We start from the raw sequence: 17,538 nt of genomic DNA, 5'->3' as shown, positions 1-17,538 counted from the left end.
CAAGCTATAGAGCAAAGAAGCATATTCACTCGAAAAAAAAACATATATAATCCAAGACCCTGAGCGACAACATCCAGCAATTGACGGTACAGTCTCCTGGCAGTGTACAGACGCATATATTCTCCGCTCAAGTATGGGAGGGCAGTACTGACAGGCGAGACCAGGCTCCAGCTGAGCTCAACCACGCAGTAGCACTTCCACATCTTTCTCCTGGTCTGCATAAGCAGGCAAACCTGAGGCTTGAGGCCTAGTTCTCACTACAATTGAGGCTACACAGCTCCCACATCAGCTGTCCCTCCATTAGACAAGGGTAACAGGCCTGCAGCAACTTACATTATCACTGTCCAACACAGTCTTGCGATCACAAATGAAATGTCCAAGACAATCTCCCACGGATATACTGCATCAACTCCAATGTTTCCTAGTAGCAGGCAACAACAAGGTCTGCAGCCAGATCAGCTCCTTCAAACCCAAACTGGCTCATACGACACATTGGTGGGCTCCACTAATATCCCAGTGGGGCCCTCCAACACCTCGGCCAGCTCCGCCGCCAACAGCAATCCAGCTACTCCAATCAACAAGCAGCTCACTGATCAAGCAGCCCTGCAGTACCCAATGTTCTTGGAGTTGAATTGTCTTTGGATCGTAAAAAACAAATTTTACAATGTGAAAAGCAACTTTGGACAGCATATGAAGGCTACTGCTTTGGCATGCAACGCCATCACACTAAAAGAAAGCGAGATGGGATAGCTGGGATATTCACTGGCCCCACTGCCCTTGCTGTATCCACTGCTAACAGAAATCAAGAAATCAAGGTGAATTTTGTGATGTCGGCACTGAAGCAAGATGGATCATCCATATGGCCATTCTTTCTGAAAGCTTCAGTCTAATCCTTAGCCCTTCTGTGGCCAGAATGCCATTAACTATCTAAGCTTAAAATGAAAAATGACAAATTGAACTTACCAAAACATTAAGCAAATGTGTGGCGACCCACTTTCTGGCACACACGAACCAGCTCACAACAGCGCGCGCAGGCAGAGGGCCGGCCCCAAAAAGGGCACCAGGCCATCTTCACCAGCAGGGGGAAAATCCCACACGCGTAAAGGGTCTGGGAATATGCATTCCCCACAGCAATCCCGCCCAGGGAGGGCGGGAACGGGAAGGCTTTAAAGCAGGCCATGAAGTTTGAATAAATCTCTTTCATCGCAACTCTAACTCACCGACTCCGTGTGGTTATTCTAGCGCTGTGTGTAGCACACCGCTACAATTGGTGACCCCGACGACCCAAACGATATTTGGACCAGAGATGACCGACGCTGCATCTGTTCACAGTTTTGTTAAAACTGCCAAGCTTCTGGACGCTGCGACTCCAATTATGGTTCGAACAAGCAGAAGCACAATTCCACATTCGGCAGATAACCGCAGAGTCCACTCGCTACTACTACGTGCTGAGCTCACTCGACCAGGAGACTGCTGCACAAGTTGAGGAGTTTATACAGTCGCCCCCGGAGGACGGCAAATACACAGCATTCAAAGCCCTGCTCATAAAGACTTTCGGACTCTCACAGCGCGAACGAGCACGCCGCTTATTGCACCTGGATGGTTTGGGAGACAGGCCGCCGTCAGCATTAATGAACGAGATGCTGGCCCTGGCTGAAGGACACAAACCCTGCCTCATGTTTGAGCAGGCGTTCCTAGAGCAACTGCCCGAGGACATATGCCTGCTGCTGTCCAACGCAGATTTCAGCAACCCCCGGGAGGTGGCGGCCCGAGCAGATGTGCTGTGGAATGCCAGGAAAGAGAGAGGGGCATCCGTCGCACAGATCACCAAGCCGCGTGCCCAACGACAGACCAGACCAGGCCCGGCAGCAGAGCCTACAAAACCCGGCGATGGGAGTGAGGAGCCCAACGAACAATGGTGTTTCTACCACCAGCAGTGGGGCACAGAGGCCCGCCACTGCAGACCACCCTGCAAATTCCCGGGAAATGCCAGAGCCAGCCGCTGCTGATGGCTACGGCGGCTGGCCATCAGGACAGCCTCCTGTACGTCTGGGACAAGCAGTTGGGACGCCGCTTTTTGGTCGACACCGGAGCGGAGATCAGCGTCTTACCTCCAACGAGTTACAACACCCGCAACAGAGAACCGGGACCCACCCTGAGGGCCGCTAATGGCAGCACAATACGAACCTACGGCACCCACACGGTGCGGCTACAGTTCAGCTCCAGCCGGTTCATGTGGGACTTCACACTGGCCGCCGTGGCCCAACCACTGCTGGGGGCAGATTTTCTACGAGCCCACAGCCTGCTGGTCGACCTGCAAGGGAAGCGATTAGTCCACGCCAAGACTTTTCAAACGTTCTCCCTGGGTGAAGCACAGTTGCCAGCCCCACACCTGGGCTCCATCACGCTGTCCGACGATGAATTCACCAGGGTCCTGGCGGATTTCCCATCAGTACTGACACCGCAGTTCACGGCAGCCATGCCCAGACACGGAGTACAGCACCACATCCCGACCCAGGGACCACCCCTCCACGCCCGCGCTCGAAGGCTTCCCCCGGACAAGCTCCGACTGGCAAAGGAGGAGTTCAAGAAGATGGAGGAATTAGGGATCATACGACGGTCCGACAGCCCATGGGCCTCCCCCCTTCACATGGTGCCCAAGGCAACGGGGGGGCTGGAGACCATGCGGTGACTACCGCAGACTGAACGAGGCTACATCGCCAGACCGCTACCCTATGCCGCACATTCAAGACTTCGCAGCAAACCTACACGGCGTAAGGATCTTTTCCAAGGCAGACCTCGTCCGGAGATACCATCAAATCCCTGTACATCCGGACGACATCCCCAAAACAGCACTAATCACCCCGTTCGGACTTTTCAAATTCCTCCGAATGTCGTTTGGTCTAAAGAATGCCGCACAGACTTTCCAGCGGCTAATGGACGCGGTGGGACGCGACCTGGACTTTGCATTCATCTATTTGGACGACATCCTCATAGCCAGCAGTAGTCGGCAGGAGCATCTGTCCCACCTCCGCCAGTTCTACTCCCGCCTGAGTGAACTCGGCCTTACAATCAATCCAGCCAAATGCCAGTTCGGACTCGACACCATCGACTTCCTGGGCCACAGGATTACTAAAGACGGGGCAACCCCGCTGCCCGCCAAGGTAGACGCGGCCCACCACTTCCCCCGACCCAACACAATCAAAGGCTTGCAGGAATTCGTGGGTATGGTGAATTTTTACCACCGTTTCCTCCCCTCAGCAGCCCGAACCATGCGCCCCCTGTTCACCCTGATGTCGGGTAAGGGCAAGGACATTACCTGGGACGAAGAGGCCGCAGCCGCTTTCCTTAAAACCAAAGAAGCCTTAGCAAACGCCGCAATGCTAGTGCACCCCAGAACGGACGTTCCTACTGCCCTCACGGTGGACGCATCCAACACAGCAGTCGGTGGAGTGCTGGAACAACTCATCGAGGGTCGCTGGCAACCCCTGGCGTTCTTCAGCAAACACCTACGACCACCCGAACTCAAATACAGTGCTTTCGACCGGAGCTATTGGCACTATACCTGGCAATCCGGCATTTCAGGTACTTCTTAGAAGGTAGGCCCTTCACCGCGTTCACAGACCACAAACCGCTTACCTTTGCGTTCATGAAGGTGTCCGACCCCTAGTCGTCCCACCAGCAGCGACATCTGTCCTACATCTCCGAGTACACGACGGACATCCGGCATGTCTCTGGAAAGGACAACGTCGTGGTGGATGCACTATCCAGACCTACCATACAGGCCCTGTCCCAGGGGGTGGACTATGCAGCGCTGGCAGAGGCACAGCAGGCAGACACTGAGATCCCCAGTTACAGGACTGCAGTCTCAGGTTTACAGCTTCAAGACCTCCCCATAGGCCCAGGTGAGAGGACCCTACTATGTGACGTAGCTACCGGCCAACCCGGCCCCGTCGTCCCAGCATCCTGGCGCCGGCGGGTTTTCGAGTCCATTCACAAATTAGCGCACCCCTCCATCAGGACAACCGTCTGGCTAGTCGCCAACAGGTTCGTGTGGCATGGACTGCGTAAACAGGTCAGTGAATGGGCCAAAACGTGCATGCAGTGCCAAACGGCCAAGGTGCAGCGGCACACCAAGGCTCCGCCACAGAGGTTCCAACCCACCCGCCGGAGGTTCGACCACATTCATGTGGATATCGTGGGGCCCCTGCCAGTGTCACGAGGAGTGTGGTACCTCCTAACTATGATAGACCGGTTCACCAGATGGCCAGAGGCAGTCCCGCTCAGCGACACCACCTCCGAATCCTGCGCCCGAGCACTGATCGCAACCTGGGTAGCACGCTTTGGGGTACCGGCCCACATTACCTCCGACAGGGGCGCCCAGTTCACCTCCAGCCTGTGGTCGGCTATGGCCAGCCTTTCAGGAACACAGCTACACCACACAACTGCCTACCACCCACAGTCGAACGGACTAGTGGAGCGCTTCCACAGTCACCTGAAATCGGTTCTCATAGCCCGCCTGGAGGGGCCTAACTGGGTGGACGAACTTCCCTGGGTCCTGCTCGGAATCCGCACGGCGCCCAAGGAGGATCTGCACACCTCGTCGGCCAAGTTGGTGTACGGCGCGCCCCTGGTCATCCCAGAAGAGTTCATACCAGCCCCCAAGGGGGCAAGAGGAAGAACCCACAGCAGTCCTGGACAAACTACGAGAGAGGCTCGGTAACCTGGCCCCCATACCGACTTCACAGCACGGACAGAGCCCGACCTGCGTACCCAAAGACCTGCAGAACTATAAGTTTCTTTTTGTACGACGGGGCGGACACCGGGCACCGCTATAGCGGCCCTACAAGGGACCGTTTAAGGTGATCAGGAACAACGGGTCCACGTTCGTGCTGGACATTGGGGGGAGAGAGGAGGTAGTCACGGTGGACCGACTCAAACCGGCCCATGTGGACTTGGCGCAACCAGTCCAGGCTCAGGCACCACAGCGCAGGGGCAGACCTCCCAAACAGAGGCCGATCCAGACTGTGGACATTGGGGGAGGTATCGCCGGTTCTGGGGGGGGGGGGGTGCGGTTATGTGGTGATCCACTTGCTGGCACACACGAACCGGCTCACAACAGCGCGTGCAGGCAGAGGGCCGGCCCCAAAAAGGGCGCCAGGCCATCTTCACCAGCGGGGGAAAATCCCGCGCGCAGAAAGGGTTTGAGAATATGCATTCCCCACAGCAATCCCGCCCAGGGAGGGCGGGAACGGGAAGGCTTTAAAGCAGGCCGCAAAGTTTGAATAAATCTCTTTCATCACAACTCTAACTCACCGACTCCGTGTGGTTATTCTAGTGCTGTGTGTAGCACACCGCTACAAATGTATTAAAAAGTTACAAAATAACAAAAATAATTTTAAAAATGTAATTTACCTATTCTTGCCTTTACCACAATCGTCAATATCTAGAACCTACCACCTTCTGGATGAAAGGTTTCATCCCCACTACCAATTACCATAAATCCATAACATTAGGTCTATGAACCTCTGCAAAAGCAAATAAAAGCTAATCTATCCTGGCCCCTTTTTAAAAAAATTTTCCAAGTAAGTTTCTACTTAGCCTTATCTGTTGCTACAACAACAATCCAAGCTCAACTATTTTTCCATTTGACTACACTTTTTTCCAAATTGCTGTGCGATGATTATCTCCGCTGTTCTGTGATGGATAAAATCTACACGGTAATTTAGACAGCTGCTCAGTAACTACTGAAAATGGGTTGAGAAGGACTCTGGCAACTACTATCTCTATAACAAAAAGCAGGGAAAACTCCTCTGTAGATATCACAATAAAATTTCTCTTTCCTGAAGATGATAACAGTCAAGAATCACTGAGATTTCTTGCTATATCCCCTTCTTCCCAGGAGTGGATAATGAGATTGTGGATTAATAACTGAAGCTCTTCTCGACCAAATTTTAGGATCTCAGCATCAATGCAGTCTGCTTTCAAAGCTTTGTTATTTTTGAGATGGAATGTAACCTTCTTAACATCTTGTTGGTCAAGTCCAGCAGCAAACGTGACCTAAATGGGACATTGTGGGACCAAATCCAGGGTGCTCCTTTGGATTGGTCTTCAAAGGGTTTCTTCTGGTGAGTGTTGAATCCACTCTGTACTCGACACGTTCAATTCCATTCCTGGCTTTCAGTGGCATGTGGCCCACTGAAAGGAAAACTTTTCCATAACTGTAAAGGATTTAAATAGATACAAAATTATGTGTTTCAAAATGATAGATGAAACCAAGATAATGTACTTTTACTATTCCGTGTACACTGAAGAACTGTTACTCACCTGCCATTTTGGGAGGTGGCTACAGAAAATGGTGTCGATTTTTTAATTGAACCTGTTACGAACACCTAAAACAGTTTGCTCAGTAACAAAAGGATCACTAATTTATTCTGTGTGCCCTGCTGAATCACTACAATAATCATTGCTAGTGTTTCAATTATTATATACTGTTAAAAGATGATTGACCAAAAATGTACAGAGGTTTCAGTTAATTCAACATAAGATTCCCTGGTGATGACAAGATATATTACAACTTGGCATTATTCCATGAAGTATTTGCATCTAATAAACCAAACTTTTATGCCAATGCTAATGGACATCTCTAAAGGCTGCCATAACTGGTACCTGTAAACAGATTTTTAGCTTCTCTAAGAAGAACCACAGGAGATCAGGTGCTAATTAACTATAAATAAGTCATTCTTAGTTTGGAAGCTCCATCTTTCCTCAAAGGAAAATAAACAGTTTTATAGACACCTAAAGTTCAAAGTAAATTTATTATCAAAGTACATATATGTCATCATATTCAATCCTGAGATTTATTTTCTTGTGGACATACTCAGTAAATCCAAGAAGCATAATAGAATCAATGAAATACCAACCCCAACAGAAGGGGCAAACAACCAATATGCAAAAGACAACAAATAAATGAAAAATAAATATCGAGAACATGAGATGAAGAGCCCTTGAAAGTGAGCTCATAGGTTGTGGGAACAGTTCAGTGATTAGGCAAGTGAAGTTGAGTGAAATTATCCCCACTGGTTCAAGAACCTAATGGTTGAGGGGTAAATAACTGTTCCTGAACCTGGTGGTGTGGGTCCTGAGGTTCCTATACCTTCTTCCTAAGGGTCATTGGGGGCTGTCGAAGCTTGTGAAGAACCTTCCATGTTTTGATGGTCAAGGTGAGTCAGAAGGCATTGAGCTCATCTGGGAGTGAAACCTTGTTGTCACTTACATTGCTTGGTTTCACTTTGTAAGAGGTTTGAAAGGCAGAGATGCAGAAGAAGAATGTTCTGTGCATCAGATCCTTCACAATACTCTACACCATCCACAGTAATTCTTAAAACATTCTGGGATGGCATTGAGTTGTATGTGAAATTTACAGCAGATATTTCACAAGGCAGTAATATAATTTTTAAATGTCTTATGAATTCAAACAAAATGGCACTACTCAGTAATTTTACATCTGCACAAGGGCATCATCTAACATGTTATGGGAGAGATTCAGAAAAGATCTAGCATTCAAAAGAAGGTGTCAATGAAGAGCTCCACCATGAAGTACCACTGAAATGTGCTCTACCACAAATCACCATCATGGACCATCCCATATCCCTCAGGCTACCACTACAATCAAATAAGAACTCAAAAAGGAGTGCAGAATGACACACCAGCTGCTGTACTGGACTTTCCAAAAACTACAGTCCTAACCTGGTGAAACTGCAACAGATGGCTGCATGCTCGCACAACTGAAAGGATAGCAAGAAATGGACAGAATTATGTAATCTCAGGCCCAATAGATCAAAGCTCTACAGTCATGAGTGGTGGTGAACAATTAAACTGCTACTACATAGAGGAGACTTCAAAAGGAGCTCTATCCACAAAGATGATGAGTCCAGAATATGCTTGCATTCAAGCCAGAAGCACATGGTACAGTAGTGTAGCGGTTAGGCATTTGCTTTACAGAACTAGCGATCACCAATCAGTGTTTGGTTCCCGCCGCTGTCTGCACATACTTCCTTTAACTGTGAGGATTTATTTTGGATGTTCCGGTTTCTTCCAACATTCCAAAAGTCATAAGATTGGGGTTAGTGAGCTGTGGGCACTTGCAGGCTGCCCTCAGCACAATCCTTTGACTATTTTGGCCATTGACTAAAAACAATGCATTTCACTGTATGTTTCAATGTATGTGACAAATAAAACTAAACTTTTAATATCTTTATCTTTAAAATCTTTTTCTAGCTGAAGATGTTTCTGATCAGGTGATTCATCTTGGTTCCCTCCTGAGATCCCTCCTTGTTACATAGAACATAGAATAGTGCAGCACAGTACAGGCCCTTTGGCCCACAGTGTTGTGCCAACCCTCAAACCCTGCCTCCCATATAAGCCCTCACCTTAAATTCCTCCATATACCTGTCTAGTAGTCACTTAAACTTCACTAGTGTATCTGCCTCCACCACTGACTCAGGCAGTGCATTCCACGCACCAACCACTCTCTGAGTAAAAAAACCTTCCTCTAATATCCCCCTTGAATTTCCCATCCCTTACCTTAAAGTCATGTCCTCTTGTATTGAACAGTGGTGCCCTGGGGAAGAGGCACTGGCTGTCCACTCTATCTATTCCTCTTAACATCTTGTATACCCCCATCATGTCTCCTTTCATCTTCCTTCTCTCCAAAGAGTAAAGCCCTAGCTCCCTTAATCTCTGATCATAATGCATACTTTCTAAACCAGGCAGCATCCTGGTAAATCTCCTCTGTACCATTTCCAATGCTTCCACATCCTTCCTATATTAAGGCGACCAAAAATGGACACAGTACTCCAAGTGTGGCCTAACCAGAGTTTTATAGAGCTGCATCATTACATCGCGACTCTATCCCTCGACTTATGAAAGCCAACACCCCATAAGCTTTCTTAACTACCCTATCCACCTGTGAGGCAACTTTCAGGGATCTGTGGACATATACCCCCAGATCCCGCTGCTCCTCCACACTATCAAGTATCCTGCCATTTACTTTGTACTATGCCTTGGAGTTTGTCCTTCCAAAGTGTACCACCTCACACTTCTCCGGGTTGAACTCCACCTGCCACTTCTCAGCCCACTTCTGCATCCTATCAATGTCTCTCTGCAAACTTTGACAATCCTCTACACTACCTACAACACCACCAACCTTTGTGTCATCTGCAAACTTGCCAACCCACCCTTCTACCCCCACATCCAGGTCGTTAATAAAAATCACAAAAAGTAGAGGTCCCAAAACAGATCTTTGTGGGACACCACTAGTCACAATCCTCCAATCTGAATGTACTCCCTCCACCACCACCCTCTGCCTTCTGCAGGCAAGCCAATTCTGAATCCACCTGGCCAAACTTCCCTAAATCCCATGCCTTCTGACTTTCTGAATAAGCCTACCGTGTGGAACCTTGTCAAATGCCTTACTAAAATCCATATTGATCACATCCACTGCACTATCCTCATCTATATGCCTGGTCACCTCCTCAAAGAACTCTATCAGGCTTGTTAGATACAATCTGCCCTTCACAAAGCCATGCTGACTGTCCCTGATCAGACCATGATTCTCTAAATGCCCATAGATCCTATCTCTAAGAATCTTTTCCAACAACTTTCCCACCACAGACGTAAGGCTCACTGGTCTATAATTACCCGGACTATCCCTTCTACCTTTTTTGAACAAGGGGACAACATTCACCTCCCTCCAATCCTTCGGTACCATTCCCGTGGACAACGAGGACATAAAGATCCTAGCCAGAGGCTCTTCAATCTCTTCCCTCACCTCGTGGAGCAGCCTGGGGAATATTCCGTCAGGCCCCGGGGACTTATCTATCCTAATGTATTTTAACAACTCCAACACCTCCTCTCCTTTAATATCAACATGCTCCAGAACATCAACCTCACTCATATTGTCCTCACCATCAAGTTCCCTCTCATTGGTGAATACCGAAGAGAAGTATTCATTGAGGACCTCACTCACTTCCACAGCCTCCAGGCACATCTTCCCACCTTTATCTCTAATCGGTCCTACCTTCACTCCTGTCATCCTTTTTTCTTCACATAATTGAAGAATGGATTGGGGTTTTCCTTTACCCTACTCACCAAGGCCTTCTCATGCCCCCTTCTTGCTCTTCTCAGCCCCTTCTTCAGCTCCTTTCTTGCTTCCCTATATTCCTCAATAGACCCAGCTGATCCTTGCTTCCTAAACCTCATGTATGCTGCATTCTTCCACCTGACTAGATTTTCCACCTCACTTGTCACCCATGGTTCCTTCACCCTACCATTCTTTATCTTCCTCGCCACTCTTCAGCCAAGTTACTCTATGTATCATCGGGAAACAGCAGAGTGCACTGGATACAGTCAAGACCACATATGGAAGGGACCACTCAACATTATCACTGAAATTTGTGCTCCTTAATCAGTCACCTCTTTACTCAAGTTGCTCCTGTACTGTTACATAATTGGCAACAACTTGACACCGATGTAAATGTTCACCTATATCCTATTCATAAAAAAGCAGGACAAAGCCAACTGGGCTAATTATTACCAAGAATACTTTCAATGATCTGCTAAATGATGGAATGTCTCCTCAATACTGATATCTATTCACCATTAACCTGAACCCCGATGCTCTGTTTAGGTTCCACCTGCAGATTCCAGACACAGCCAGACGTAGTCAACACTTCTTCTCTGCAACTTAAAGCATAATAGATTTCTAACTTCTCCTTGCTCTAAGTTATAAACCTGCAACATTAACTCTATTTTTCTTTCCACGGATCAGTAGTTCTGGCATTTTCTTGTTTAATTTTAAGTTTTGACAGTACAACTTCGACTCAAGTACATTAACATTGTGGCTACCACAGCAGATCTGACACTTCTGACAAGTAATTAACCTCCTGACACTCAATGTTTTTCCATCATCTCTCAGGCACAAGTCAGGAATATAATGGAGTATTGTCCACTTATTTAAAACTGTAGTTCTAATGACACTTGAAATGTACCAACATCCAAGACAATGCAGCAAATTTGTCTGGGCACCTTAATCACAGCCTTAAGCAATAATCCCTCCACATCCAGCACATTGCAGTATAACATGTACCACATGGCCACTCTGACAACGAAACTATAACCTCTGTTCTTTTATCCTTCTAGAAAGCAGGTGTGCAAGAGCAGAACCTCTAAATCCCCCTTTAACTTGCACATCAGCTGAAAATGTATTGCTGCGCCTTCATTATTGCACGGTTTAATTGGTAAAATCCCAAGCCAAACAATATTTTGTGAGCACACACACAAATTATTAGATTCAGCAAGTCTGGCAGCATCAATGGAGAGGAATAAGCAATCAACATTTTGGGTAGAGACCCTTCATCGGGACTCTGAAAGGTCTCAGCCAGAAATGTCAACTATTAGTTCCTGCACTGTATTGTGTTCTAACACAAATGCTGCACTTCCAAGTTGTTGACGAGATACCTTCCTCTCAGCGGCAATTAGGAATGCAACAGAAATGCAAGAATTGCCAATAATACCTCCATCTTGAAAAATAAATAAACGTTTCTTAAATTAGTCACTCGGTTATGTCAGTGTGTATCAAGATGAGATCCAACAAATATTAAAAGTACACTGTTCTTTTGTAGAAATGCAATGTGTAATTAAACCACCATTTACAATACACCAAACCAAAAAAGTGTTCCCATGCTATAAATAGACAAAATTCAGCTTGTAAACATTTAACAACTTAGAAGAATTTGAACTTATCTGCACAGAATTTCCATTAATAACTAAGAGCTTAATGGAGTCCTACCCGTGGTGCAACAGAACTAACCCAGTCAGACACCTAGATTTGCAAGACCTGAGAATTCTTTACAGCATACATGATACTATGACTACGGAAATGTCTGCAAAAACTATATCCTGTTTTGGGTTTGGTGCAGCACCACACTCCATTCACAACTCAAGTACAAAAATAGTGAATTCTTACTGTAGCTTTTAATCAGATGTTTCAACTAAATGTCAACACAATTTCAAAATGTACTAAATTAAATACTGTAATGTTACAGTAACTATAACATAAGCATCCAAATACCCAAGTCACATAAAACACAAATACAATATACAAAAACATGACCCTTTTACCCTAGAAAATAACTATAAATTCTTCTTGGTTCTGCAATGTAGTGACTGTTACAATTGGGGAAAACAAGATATTCTTCACACTAACTAGCAATAGAAAATGTAATCAGCCTCGACAGAGCAATCAAGTCCCTTTATATAAACACTTGAAATTTGAAAGGCCAGTGGTTACACTTCATTAATTTAAGGTTGCTGAAAACTGCTGTGTTAAATTTATTATCTTATCAACTCTCACAAATAAAATATGATAATTCTTTACTGCATATAATTGATTAAGAATTCTGTATTTAGAAACATAGAAAATAGGTCCAGGAGTAGGCCATTCGGCCCTTCGAGCCTGCACCGCCATTCAGTATGATCATGGCTGATAATCCAACTCAGAACCCTGTACCAGCCTTCCCTCCATACCCCCCCAATCCCTTTAGCCACAAGGGCCATATCTAACTCCCTCTTAAATATAGCCAATGAACTGGCCTCAACTGTTTCCTGTGGCAGAGAATTCCACAGATTCACTACTGTGTCAAGAAAAAAAATTTAAAACTGTTTACTTTTGCGTAAAGGATAAACTGCAATGTTGAGTAAATCAGTATTGCCAATAGATTTTTGTCAATGGTGTCAAATCAAAAAGGTAATCCACGGTTGTTATCCGACTCAAAACACACTCCAATACATAAATACTGAGAACAATATTGAGAAAACCTATTTCCTCCCAAAGAATTCCCATTCAAATTGTTGCTTATGTGTGAACAAACCAGATGCCAAAGATTACAGATTAATATTCTTAATCAACAGCACACTTTCACTCACAGGATCAGTGAACTATTTCAGTTTAAAGTGCAGAACAGTTGAACGTACCGAGCTACATTCCAGCGATTCAGTATTTAACACATTAAAAGGGCAAGCAATATACATGTTATAAATTTTCTTTTTTTTGGAAAAATAGCTGAGTACCTCTGCTCCGAGAGAGCCTTCTCCCTCCCTTTACGCCCGAATGCAGATTGTGCAGAGGCGGATCACTGATCTCCCTTTGTCATTATTAGTGCTAACAAAAAATAAACCATGCAACTGTTAGCACACCATGTACAGATGTAGTTCATGAACGTCACTCCAGAACTGGTTATTTAGTCAGCCGTCCAAAACAGATAATTGAACAAAAATTATAAAATTAAAAGGTTTTGCACCATGTGTTATGTTTTTGGACTTGAAGAACATTACAAAATAGACTGCAAAGAAGCATGAGCAACCCTAATTCAACCTCCTTTTATAAAGACAGCTCAAACGAGGCGGAAAAGGGCGGTCCTTCAATCTAAAACCAAGTCACAGGTGGTAAAACAGTCACTTCCAGCATGAGTCATGTTAATGATTACTCAGTCTAACTAAGAGATATTCGGAAGGAGGCGTTTACTCACTGCTGCAGATAAAAACCAGATTAATGTCAACTCTTGGGCAATTCTCGCTTGATTTCCTTACAAACAATACTCTGGTGTAGCAATTCATTCCCTTATGAATAGAATTATTTTAGACCATTTCAAAACTGTCTAACCTATTGTAAACTTTCTTTTATTTTGATTCAGACATTTTCTGTTCTTTTCTTTAAAAAAAAATCACTCAAATACAAGGCACTGTGGAGTAAAGGGCTAAAAATGATGATATCCAGACCAGGGAAATTGTCAGTTTTTTTTAAAGCCAGCAATACCATAAGCAGTATGCAGACGCCACTTGCAAAAGTCCTTTCTTGGAGGCTGACCTCTTTGTTCACCATTTCACGAAAGCATGTAAGAAAATAGCCATAACAATCACAAAACAAAGGCCCTCTACCAACTAACCCTCCAAACAACACTTCCTCTACTAAGACCCTGGAAAAATATGGACCAGTTCTTATGTCTTATGGGGAGGGGCATGTCTGCACAGTCAGACATCCATGAAGAAATTAACTATAGCCCTTAACGCATCCCTACCATCTCTGGTTGTCTGACAAATAAGGTGTTTGGAAGATCAACACCACAAAACTGGCCTAGACCTCCTGGTCTTTGAGACTGCAGTGACCCCTTACGCTGCCAAGAATTTGACTGCTAACAGCTGGCAACACAAACACTGAAAGAATGGCACTAACACTGTTTCCACAAAATCAAAATTCACTGAAAGTGATCAGATGCCAGCATCTTCTCCCAGACCAATACCAAGAGTACAGAGACCTTAGCTTCTCTGTTGGATAGGTCATGTTCACAGGTCAGACTCCCAAAGCAGACACTATTCCATGCTCTGTCATCACCAGGGGTATTGGGATTGGTTTATTATTGTCCCATGTACTAAGACAGAGTGAAAAGCTTGTCTTGCAGTAACAATGCAGAATAAAATGTAAAACTACAGAAAAAGTGTAGTGCAAGTCATAATGAGCAAATTGTGAGGCCAAGAGTCCATCTTGTGCAAGCAGTCTGTTCAAGAGTCATAAAACAGTGGGATAGAAGCTGTCCTTGAGCCTGTGGTGCATGCTTTCAAACTTCTGCATCTTCTGCCTGATGGGGGGGGGGGGGAAGAATTCTGTGGTGCGTGAAGTCTTTGATTATGCTAGGCGCTTTACAGAGGCAGCAAGAAGTATAGATAGTCCATAGATGTTTCCTGTGCTGTGCTGACCTGTGTCTACAACTCTCTGCAGTTTCTTGTAGTCATGTGCAGATCAGTAGTCATACCCACTGTTTAGGCATCCAGACAGAATACTTTCTATGATGCACTGATAAAAATTGGTAAGAGCTGATGGGGACAATAGACAATAGGTGCAGGAGGCCATTTGGCCCTTCGAGCCAGCACCGCCATTCACTGTGATCATGGCTGATCACCCACAATCAGTATCCAGTTCCTGCCTTATCCCCATAACCTTTGATTCCGCTATCTTTAAGAGCTCTAGCCATCTCTTTCTTGAAAGCATCCAGAGACTTGGCCTCCACAGCCTTCTGGGGCAGAGCATTCCATATATCCACCACACTCTGGGTGAAAAAGTTCCTCCTCAAGCTAAGTTTCAAGCTAAATTTCATTAGCCTCTGAAGAAGCAGAGGCACTGGTACTGGTGAGCTTTCTTGGTTGTGACATCAGCACGGTCGAACCAGGACAGACTGTTGATGGTGTTCACACCTAGGAACTTGAAGCTCTCAATCTCTCAACCTCAGCAACGCTGATGTAGACAGCAGCTTGTGCATCACCAGCACCCCTTTTTGAAGTCAATTACCAGCTTTTGTTGACATTGAGGGAAAGGTTGTTGCCATGACAGCTTAGAGAAATAAGCTCTCTATCCCCTTCCTGTACTCAGATTCATCATTATTTGAGAAGCAGCCCAGTACAGTGGTATCATCTACAAACTTGTAGATCAGGAGTTCCCAACCTGGGGTTCACAGACCCCTTGCTTAATGGTGTTGATCCATGGCATAAAAAAGTTGGAATCCCTGTTGTAGATGGAATTAGTGCAGAGGGAAAGATTCTAAGATGCTCTCAAAGCCTCCTTGAAAAAGTGCAACATCTCTACCAACTCCTGGTAATCTCTAGATCAAGACTGTTCAAAGGGAATATGCATTTTGGGTTGAATTGAGACTACTGAGTCCATACATAAGGGGAACAGAGAAGCCAAGCATGAGGGCATGGACTGCCTCTCAAACATCAGGTAAGATTGCTCAGATCTCAGTTCTGGGGGTTCACCTATTTAATATAGAAAATACTATTATTTTTAATCATACACACCAAACTTTAATGATGAGTGAAAGATCATTCAGGTGAAACACAGAATCATAAGAATACATGTGACACAGCATGGAAACAGGCCCTTTGGACCATCTCATCCATGCCAATTATTTGGCCTACGAAGCTTGTCTCCCATTTGCCTACATTCAAACATAAGAACATACTCAGTGGTATGGAAGATGACAAGCATTAGACCACAAAACCCTACAGAGGATAGTTAAAACCATCAATATGATCACCAGGGTCTCTCTCTCCCCTATCTGTAACATTTACCAGGACCGTTACTGACAAAGGGCCCAAAGCATTGTTGAGGATCCCTACCACCCATTCCACAATCTCTTTGACCCACTACCAGGGGTATAAGAGTATCAGATCTAGGACTACCAGACTGAGTAACAGCTTCTTCCCAAAGGCTGTGAGACTACTGAATACCCTGCCACCACCAAGATCTCATCACTAGGACAGCAAGCTATTTATTGATCACTGTTTACATGTGCTGTGCACAACATGCATTTTACATTATATTTTATTAACTTATTTATGGCAATATTTTGGTTTATGTGCTGTGGACATTATAGGTTTTGTGGATGCATCACGGTCTGGAGGAACTTTGTTTCATTTGGCTGTATATAGAAACAGTTAAATGGCAGTAAACTTAAACTTGAATTAAACTAGGACATAAAGGCTATTTGTCCCGTCAAGACTACTCCAGCATTTAATAAGATCACGATCAGCTCTACTTTTGTGCATTTTCCCCACAACCCTCAACTCCCCTGCTATTCAAAAATCTATTCAACTGTGTCTTAAATATATTTAATGAGGCAGCCTCTACTTCTTCCCTGGACTGAGAACTCCAAAGATTCACCTCTCTTTGGGAAAAATAGTTTCTCCTCAGTTCTAAATCTATTTCCTGAATCTTGTTCTTGTTCCCCTAGTTCTAATCTCACTTTATCAGTGGAAACAACTTTCTAGGGACTCATCCTGAAACACAACCTTTTATTTTCCTCCATAGGTGCTACCTGACTTGCTGAGTTCCTCCAGCATTTTGTGCGTGTTGCTATAGTTACCTGCCATTTGCCTTGATCCTTTTTTTATATAGAGGTGTGATATCCACTATCTTTCATCCTTCTGGGATTGGAGGTTAAGGAGATTTAGCTTGCCGTCAATCACTAACAGACTTCTACAGATGTAGTGTTGAAAGTATCTTGGCAAGTAGCAGTGGACTTAACATATCATGGGCACATCCCTCCCACCACTGACAGTATCTACATGAGGCACTGCCTCAAAAAGGGAACGTCCAAAGATTCCCATCATTTAAGTCATGCCATTTTTTCACAGCTACCATCAAGCAGGAAGTACAGAAGCCTTAAATCCTATGCCACCAGGTTCAAGAGAGCTACTTCCATTTTAACGAATTTGTTTTTGAACCAACTACACAACCCTAGTCACTACCTCAGTGTAGGAACTCTACCAACGCTTTGATCAATATGCATAAAAATGGACTTTAGCTTTTTTCTATATGGCATTTTTTTCTTATAATTATCTTTATCTTTTCCTTGTGAATACTACTTATATACCCATGATACCACTTCAAGTAAGTTCTTCATTGCATTGTATATACGAGTACAA

General features: G+C 45.1%; 1 protein-coding gene across 6 annotated transcripts in view; it reads right to left on the bottom strand.

Moving 5' to 3' along the window:
* Positions 1–17,538, bottom strand: part of jmjd1cb (jumonji domain containing 1Cb) — a 200,990-nt gene that overhangs the window by 105,264 nt on the left and 78,188 nt on the right. The window contains exon 1 of one of the 6 annotated variants that reach the window (XM_063071555.1): positions 13,132–13,658. The exons of the other annotated variants lie outside the window; for them this stretch is intronic. The gene's annotated coding sequence lies outside the window, so the exon portion shown is untranslated. Of the gene's footprint in view, positions 1–13,131; positions 13,659–17,538 lie in introns of those variants that run through there. 6 annotated transcript variants of the gene reach the window in all.

The sequence above is a fragment of the Mobula hypostoma genome, chromosome 19, assembly GCF_963921235.1.
Source record: "Mobula hypostoma chromosome 19, sMobHyp1.1, whole genome shotgun sequence".
NCBI classification, from domain to species: Eukaryota; Metazoa; Chordata; class Chondrichthyes; order Myliobatiformes; family Myliobatidae; genus Mobula; species Mobula hypostoma.
The sequence above is the reverse complement of the archived record's forward strand: the minus strand, read 5'-3'. Positions and strand labels throughout refer to the sequence as shown.